Source organism: Amia ocellicauda, chromosome 11, assembly GCF_036373705.1.
Source record: "Amia ocellicauda isolate fAmiCal2 chromosome 11, fAmiCal2.hap1, whole genome shotgun sequence".
In the NCBI taxonomy this organism is placed as follows: domain Eukaryota; kingdom Metazoa; phylum Chordata; class Actinopteri; order Amiiformes; family Amiidae; genus Amia; species Amia ocellicauda.
Window position 1 is genome coordinate 1012482 of NC_089860.1, and position 7936 is coordinate 1020417.

At 42.9% G+C, this 7936-nt stretch overlaps 1 non-coding gene across 1 annotated transcript; it reads right to left on the bottom strand.

The window, feature by feature from the left end:
- Positions 1-6140: 6140 nt before the first annotated feature.
- trnav-cac (transfer RNA valine (anticodon CAC)) lies at positions 6141-6213 on the bottom strand. Its single transcript has one exon. It is a non-coding gene; the product is annotated as a tRNA-Val (tRNA).
- Between the last annotated feature and the right edge of the window lie 1723 nt (positions 6214-7936).

A 7936-nucleotide genomic window follows, 5' to 3' on the forward strand; every position in this document is an offset into this window, starting at 1 on the left:
TGTCTAGCACGATAGTTGTCAGAAGTGGTGACCGCTATAGTGTTTTTCTGCAAGAAATTGGACCGATACATTTTCATGCAGAGAGACGCTATGGTCACACTTTGCAAAGGGTCGAGACCCGATGTGTTGATAACCTCGGCGCAGAAACGCACACAGGCTTCTTTAAGGATCACCACATCATTTTTACAATAAGCGGCCATCTCTTCTCGGAAATCAAAAACACCTCCCTTAACCGTATTGTACCATTTAAAGAATTCCTCCCTCTCATGAGACATCATAGTATCAACCCCATAATAAGAGGCGGGCGGGTAGGACCCTCGATAATTTTGAGTGTCCTTAGTATTAAAAAAATGGCAGAACCAACCTTTCTTCTGAGCCTCAAAACCCAGAGCCTTAGGCAAAGCGCTCAATTTCATGGGGAGGAAATTTAACGAGTCTATGTAACGTTAGTTGAAAGCTTCGTCGGTGAAACACATGATCTTGCTTCCCTGAGCTATTATTTTTGGGGTCACCCCATTTTCCACCAGATACTTCATCAAAATGTAAGAATCATAACCCTTAGCATTGTGGGCAATAAATGTGTAATTGAGGTATTTTGGACCGCGATACCGCGTAATGATTTCCCTGACACAACTCTCACCGCTAGCTGACCACTCACAATCCAACATGTCAATACAGTGTATATAATTAGCAACGTGGACCCCGTTTTCTTGCCGGCATTCAAAAGCAAAAAAGACATACCGGTTGTGCGGCGGCTCCTTTTTAACCGGCTGAATAAAGCACTGGTGTTCGGACCCCGGGGTTAAATCAGCATTACAGATCCTGCATCTCGGCTCCAGACATTTGTGTGGTTTAACCTCATGAAAACGGTACTGGAGGCAACACTGCGGGCAATATTTAGTTTGATCACAATAACTCAGTTTTTTAACCCCCTCAGCAGCGGCCCTCTGTACCTTATGCTCGGAAAAACAGAACGCAGAGAGACAAATCCTTAAGCAATCTTTTCATCGGATGGTAGGGGCCAAACCCTTACAACATTGGGGATTGAATCAGACGTTACAGTAACCGTCACAGCGGTGCTTAAGCTTATCATTGAAGGCCTTATAACAACAATGACAAACATACGAACAACCCAAAAAAGCCGTCAAACTCTTTATTCCAAAGTAATGACTATCACTTAGGAAGAGAAACAGTGTCTGTGTATGGGTTTCAGGATGTGTCTGAAATTTCACAAATACTTCCTTTACCTCACAATGGTACCACACAACAATTTTTAAAGACAACAACTCCTCAAACTTGGTGATGTCTGAAAAGGCAACCATCTGTTGAGAGTTTAAGCCGGCCCTCTGATGAAGCATTAAAGCCTCTTGCAGAGCTTGGGGTTCAGGCATGTCGGGGGTGAGTAATTTTATTAAACTGTAAGCAAAACAGAGCTTATTGTCCCCACTGGAACTCACCACTAATTGCCTGAGCTTGGTCCTAATTATGTCGTTCTTCAAGCATTTCGACAGACTTCTAAGCACCCCACCCTCAGGGTTACGAACCACATTCATTACCAGAGACAGACTTTCATCAGCTATGATGGCTGCGTTACTTTGCAATAATGCTTCGATTTTAGCCAGACGTCTAAATTATCTCCACTCAGCATTACAGATAGGTTGCTAAACAAATCATCCCCTCTGAGTTCTAACTGTACAACATCTCGAGGTCTGACCCTTTCAGCAACCTGTTCAAGCATTTTCTGCAAGGCCTCGTATATGTTGACAAATATTTCTGCATAATTGTCACAATTTAAAAGTTCTGCAAAATTAAAACGCTGAATCATTTCAAAATTGTTATAGGCCGGTCTATCTATAATCACGGGATCACTGGTACTCTTGGACACATCATCATTTTGAACAAAGCCTTCACCCCCTACATTCTCACAGAGCATGTCCTCCACAGCCTTATCAGTCCCAGAACCCTCCAAATTCCGAACACCCCCACTGCTGACATCTACAAAACCCCCTTTTTGAGGAGGCTCATTTAAAGCCTGTAAAAGTCCTTCAAAGATATCCAACCGGTTAATGTCAAGACCCTCCTCTATAGTGATGGCTGCTTCTGCCGCCATCCTGTGTTCTAATTGTCTCAAATCATTTATAATAGGGGCAGAATTTGGTCGGGGTAGCTCCTCCAAAGCCTCCACCATTTCAAACAAATCGGGGTGAACTAGGGGGTGAACCTCTATAAGCGCTACCGGTGGGAGGTGGTTATTTAGATCATTGACCATCTGTAACAGGTCGGGGTTCACCGGTAAGTCTGTTAATTCACATTCTATCGGTGGTAATTGGGGGTTATTTAAATCATTTATCATTTGTAATAGTTCCAGGTTCATTGGGACATCAGAGGAGTTCACAACAGGGCCGGGGATGTTCTCTCGGGAAGGTCTTTTTGGGGCCCTAGCTTGTTCATAATCCTTTAGTTTGTGAGTTCTTTTACCAAGTCAGGACATTTTTTAATTTATTTTTTATTTTTCCAACAACCCACAATAGTAAGGCGTTTTGTGTCTATTAAAACATTAAATACGGTACAATTCGTTAGTAAGGGTATTAATAAGGGTGTTTTGGCTCTCTATCAGCAGGTTTTGCCCCACTAACACAAGTCTTTGATTTTGTAACAAAGTATGTAGCAACTCATGCCGACCTTCAGGAAGAAGCTCCGGGGGCTGGTGGCCTGGCTCAGCTTCAAAGGATGGTCGCTCCGGTAAATCTGTTGAAACCAGGCCGTCGTTGGGTGGTGTGTCAGCCCTGACTGACGGCGACCCCTGAGGTTGTTGGATGCCTGTATTTGTTCCGCCCGACAATGCGGCGGGCTGAATCTGGGGTGTTGAATTACCCCCAGAAGGCTGTGGCCTGAGTAGATGTTGGGGGGTCTCCAATACCACCGTGGGGGATCCTCTCGGTGATCTCACCGGGAAAGATGTTTGATCCCACTTAGACGGGGTAATTGTCCTCAATAGCTCATCCACAGAATGACTATCCCAAGAGTCTTGGGAAGAATAAAAATATACATTACATTTACATCTTTAAACGGCGACAGAAATCAAACTTAAAACAACATGTCCAGGACATTCAAAACCTTTAGCTTTTTTAGACCTTTGAAAATAGCCTTAGACATTCACTACAACGCCTTATTATTTACAGACAATATATTTATTAGGACTTGATAATAAATGTAAAACAGAGAAGCCGCTGTAAATAAACTGTTTCTTAAATGTTTCTTTAAAAACTGTAATATTGTTAATAAAACACACACACACACAACAACATTTCATTTTTAAACGAACCTTCCAAGTGTAAACGCTTCCTGATCCCGGGACTTCCTGTTTCACAAACGTTTTCACGATCTGTTTAAATATTAAATACAATGAACACCTTCAAGCCTTTTCCTACAACCACTTTAAAACAGAAGTATAATAGCGGGAGATAAGCCAAACAACTTACTAAACCCTTTCGGACGGCTTTACTTCCTAACCAGACGGTACGGCAATTGGTCATTTCTAAACACGTTCCCCAGAAACAAGCCTAGACCTGTCCGGACTTCTAAAGATCTTTCCCAGAACCCCCCGCCCTACAGGAAACGGTCACCCATCGCTTAAATATTAGCCCTCAACGGGCAAACAAAGCCCTTTTAAAAACATTAAAGTTTGAAAGATCTTACTTACCTCCACAGAATAATCGTTTCTTATGTTTTTCGGCTGGTTTAGCTTTTTGCACCGCTGTGAAGGTAAGAGACATGTTTAACCTTTAACCACACCGCTTTATAAAAAGCTTTAACCTCTTACAGGCTGCAGATATATACTCACAGCTATCAGATACCGGGGCTGACGGCCTTTCAGATTCTTGAAAGGTTACGGTTCTCGAAGGTAAAACGAAACAAGCCCTCGATGTGGAAGGCCTTTCGTTGTCTCGAACCACGTTTCTTAATACTGTTAGACAGGATAATTTTTTAAAATTAACAAAACTGGACTCAAACATCTTACAGAAACGTTATACAAACAAACAGGGGTTTAGTTCTTACCCGGTCGGCAGACAGCCTGTCTAGGGACAACCACTTCTCTTGGTCGATCCTCGGAGACATTAATCACAGGCCTTTCGATAGTTTCTGTGTAATTAAAGAGACCGGCATTAATATATATTAAAACGTTTTCATAACTCTAATGAGCCGCTTCAAAACCACACACACCCATGCATAAGAACCCATGAGCGCAAACACAAAAATCTTACCGTCGTTGTTCCAGATGATCTCCTCAGCGTTGGGAATTAACTCCTGTTGACTGGCTGAAAAATAATTTTACAGAACTTAAAACAGATGTTATAGCCTTATTTACAATACATGCACACAACACGCTCTGAGTCAATGAAAATAATCTGAAGACTTGCCTAAAAACTCGTTTAAATCGAATCGCTGATGTTGTTTCCAGACATTGTTGATCTTTAGTCTTAAATCGAAAGGTCAGTATGAGTCTGTCGAGCTGAAGACCAGACCTTCATACTTATAATGATGGCCACATGCCGGATCTGCTTGTAAGGCATTGTTCTGGTCTGGCCTTTGTGCCACCCTGTTACCAATTAACATATCAAAACCAACCAATAAAATGACACTGCATCAAATTTCAAATAGAAACCAAGATGGAGACGATCTCTCTCCTCTCTACTCTAAACTTTTATTAGAACCTTTTGGTCTCTCAAAAAAACATTTTTAAGCATCAAGACCTATAGTCAACAACCACTAAGAATATTTCAGGCCTTTATAAGCGCTAAAAAACAACCTGAGCCTAGAAAATAACTATAAAGATCAAAAATAACTAGCGCTTTTACAGTGATTTTTTTTTTTTTTTTTATAGCGATGCTTTGTTTGGTATTAAACAAGTCACAAACTACTCAGAACAGCGTTTATCCCCGCAAAAGAGATATTTGGGTTTATTTTACAAAGCTTATAAATTATATAGGTTAAAAGTATTCTGAATGTTTTGATACCACACGCCATACCTATTGTTGTCTGAGCACACCCCCGCCCCCCATGGTGTGAGTGATTTAGCCTTGAGTGTTGTGATCTATTTAGCATTGAGTGATCAGTTGTTTTCATTTTTTAAACGATTCCTTATCATCAGGGATTGAGACTGCTAAAATACCTTAAAAGCATATCCTTATCTTAAGTCTAACTCTTATGAGCTTTAAGACCCTAGAATGTATTTAAGTAAAACGACTGAACACATTATGTGAGAGATAAAATATAACCACAGCTTTTTTTTTTTTTTTTTTACAAAAACAATTAACCTATACACACAAACACCCACACACACACCCTCTTTTTTAATTTAATTTTTAATTAAATTTGAGGAGAGAGACAGAGCCAGATACAGTGTGGATAACATAAGTACCCTATGCAAAACAGGCATTGTTAGGACCTGGGATCATAACAGACAACAGAACTTGTTGAATTTTATAAAATGATTGGGCGAGAGAGAGAGAAAGACAGACAGAGACAGTGTGAATATGATAAATGCACAATTCAAAATTGGCATTGTTAAGACCTGGGACCATTACAGACAACAGAACTTGTTGATCTTATAACGGTTTAGATTTACTAAACCATTAAATGTATATTTAAAAAAGACCCCCAACCACTACAGGAAGAGCCGACCCATTCACACTCTACAGTTGACCAACAAGAACAACAAGAACAACAGGTTATGGGCGGCCTTGTTGTTCAGGGTTTTATGGGTGTACACTTTCTGACGGATATGACGTAGGAATAATTAAGGAAATAACTCTACCTAAAATCACGCCCCCCAATTATGACGTAGGAATATTAATAAGCTTAGGGCATACGTCATAACAAAATAGGCCGCGCCCAAAAAACCCAACTATCTACTCATAAGAGTAACAGCAATGTCGCCGATCCTGCTACGGTCGTATTGTAACAGCAACAACATGTATCGATTTTAAAAGTGTCAGTTCCAGCGCCTCGCAAAGCTACCCTTCTGTGATCGTTTGTTCTCTAGGTCAGGCTTTCTTGACACTCCGAGGAAGAGAAAACGATGGCCGGCCGCGTTACAGGGACAGGTAACACAGCACTAGCACACGTGCACCGCGGGTTGTTTCCGCCTGGTTTCGAACCAGGGACCTTTCGCGTGTGAGGCGAACGTGATAGCCACTACACTACGGAAACCGACCCGTCCTGGTGTTTCGAATAACTCCTATCGAAGCCGGCTGGTAAAACGCACACAGGCGTTTCCCGTGGGCCAGCCTGTGAGATAAAGGTTTCTATTTTCACTGACCTATTTTGCATTGCTCAAGGGCACATCAGGACACTTTGGAAACTCTTTCAAAGGAAGAACGCCCTGAGCTATGACAAGACTTACACTTACCCCAACAAGGTGATGCTCAATGGCTTGTTCAAACAGCTGCTGCTTGTCTTGTGCCACCATCAGACAATCACAGAGCTATTGTGCCTTCTACACCTTACGGTAGCTTTACTTTAACAATAATAATGACGGCGACCACGACGACAACAAGAACAACAACAACAACAACAATAACATCATCATCAGATTTTAATTAAAAGTGGCTACACCAGCATTTACAATTTCAACCTGTCGATTGACGGACGCTTTGAGTGCACCAATTTCGGGCACTCCAATGAAGAAAAGCCACCTACCGCCTCCGGGGAACCACGAGGGCAAGCAGGACGAAAAGGGCCGGCCCAGAGCAGGCTGTTTCCGCCCGGTTTCAAACCGGGGACCTTTCGTGCGTTAGGCGAACGTGAAAACCGCTACACTTCGGAAACTGACACCGTCACCTCTTGCTTAGAACGGTTACCGTTGGAGACTGCTGGTAAAACCGACCCGTCCTGGCGTTTCGAATGGCTCCCATCGAAGCAGGCTGGTAAAACGCGCACAGGCGTTTCCCGTGGGCCAGCCTGTGAGATAAAGGTCTCTAATTTCACTGACCTATTTTGCATTGCTCAAGGGCACATCAGGACACTTTGGAAACTCTTTCAAAGGCAGGACGCCCTGCGCTCTGACAGTGCCTGCACTTAGCCCAACAAGGTGATGCTGAATGGCTTGTTCAAACGGCTGGTGGTCTTCCGTCACCACCAGACTATCAGAGCTATACTGCGCCTTCAACTACATAAGAGTAACAGCAATGTCGCCGATCCTGCTACGGTCGTATTGTAACAGCAACAACATGTATCGATTTTAAAAGTGTCAGTTCCAGCGCCTCGCAAAGCTACCCTTCTGCGATCGTTTGTTCTCAAGGTCAGGATTTCTTGCCACTCCGAGGAAGAGAAAACGACAGCCACCCTTGGGGCAGAGAGATGGGGGACGGGTAACACGGCACAGTGCACCGCGGGTTGTTTCCGCCCAGTTTCGAACCAGGGACTTTTCGCGTGTGAGGCGAACATGATAGCCACTACACTACTGAAACCAACCCATCCTGGGGTTTCGAATGGCTCCCATCGAAGCAGGCTGGTAAAACGCGCACAGGCGTTTCCCGTGGGCCTGCCTGTGAGATAAAGGTTTCTATTTTCACTGACCTATATTGCATTGCTCAAGGGCACATCAGGACACTTTGGAAACTCTTTCAAAGGAAGAATGCCCTGAGCTATGACAAGACTTACACTTACCCCAACAAGGTGATGCTCAATGGCTTGTTCAAACACCTGCTGCTCGTCTTGTGCCACCATCAGACAATCACAGAGCTATTGTGCCTTCTACACCTTACGGTAGCAACAAATCTAACTACTGCTTTACTTTAACAATAATAATGACGGCGACTACGACGACAACAAGAACAACAAGAACAACAACAACAACATCATCATCATCATCATCATCATCATCATCATCATCATCATCAGATTTTAATTAAAAGACCACCAGACTATCAGA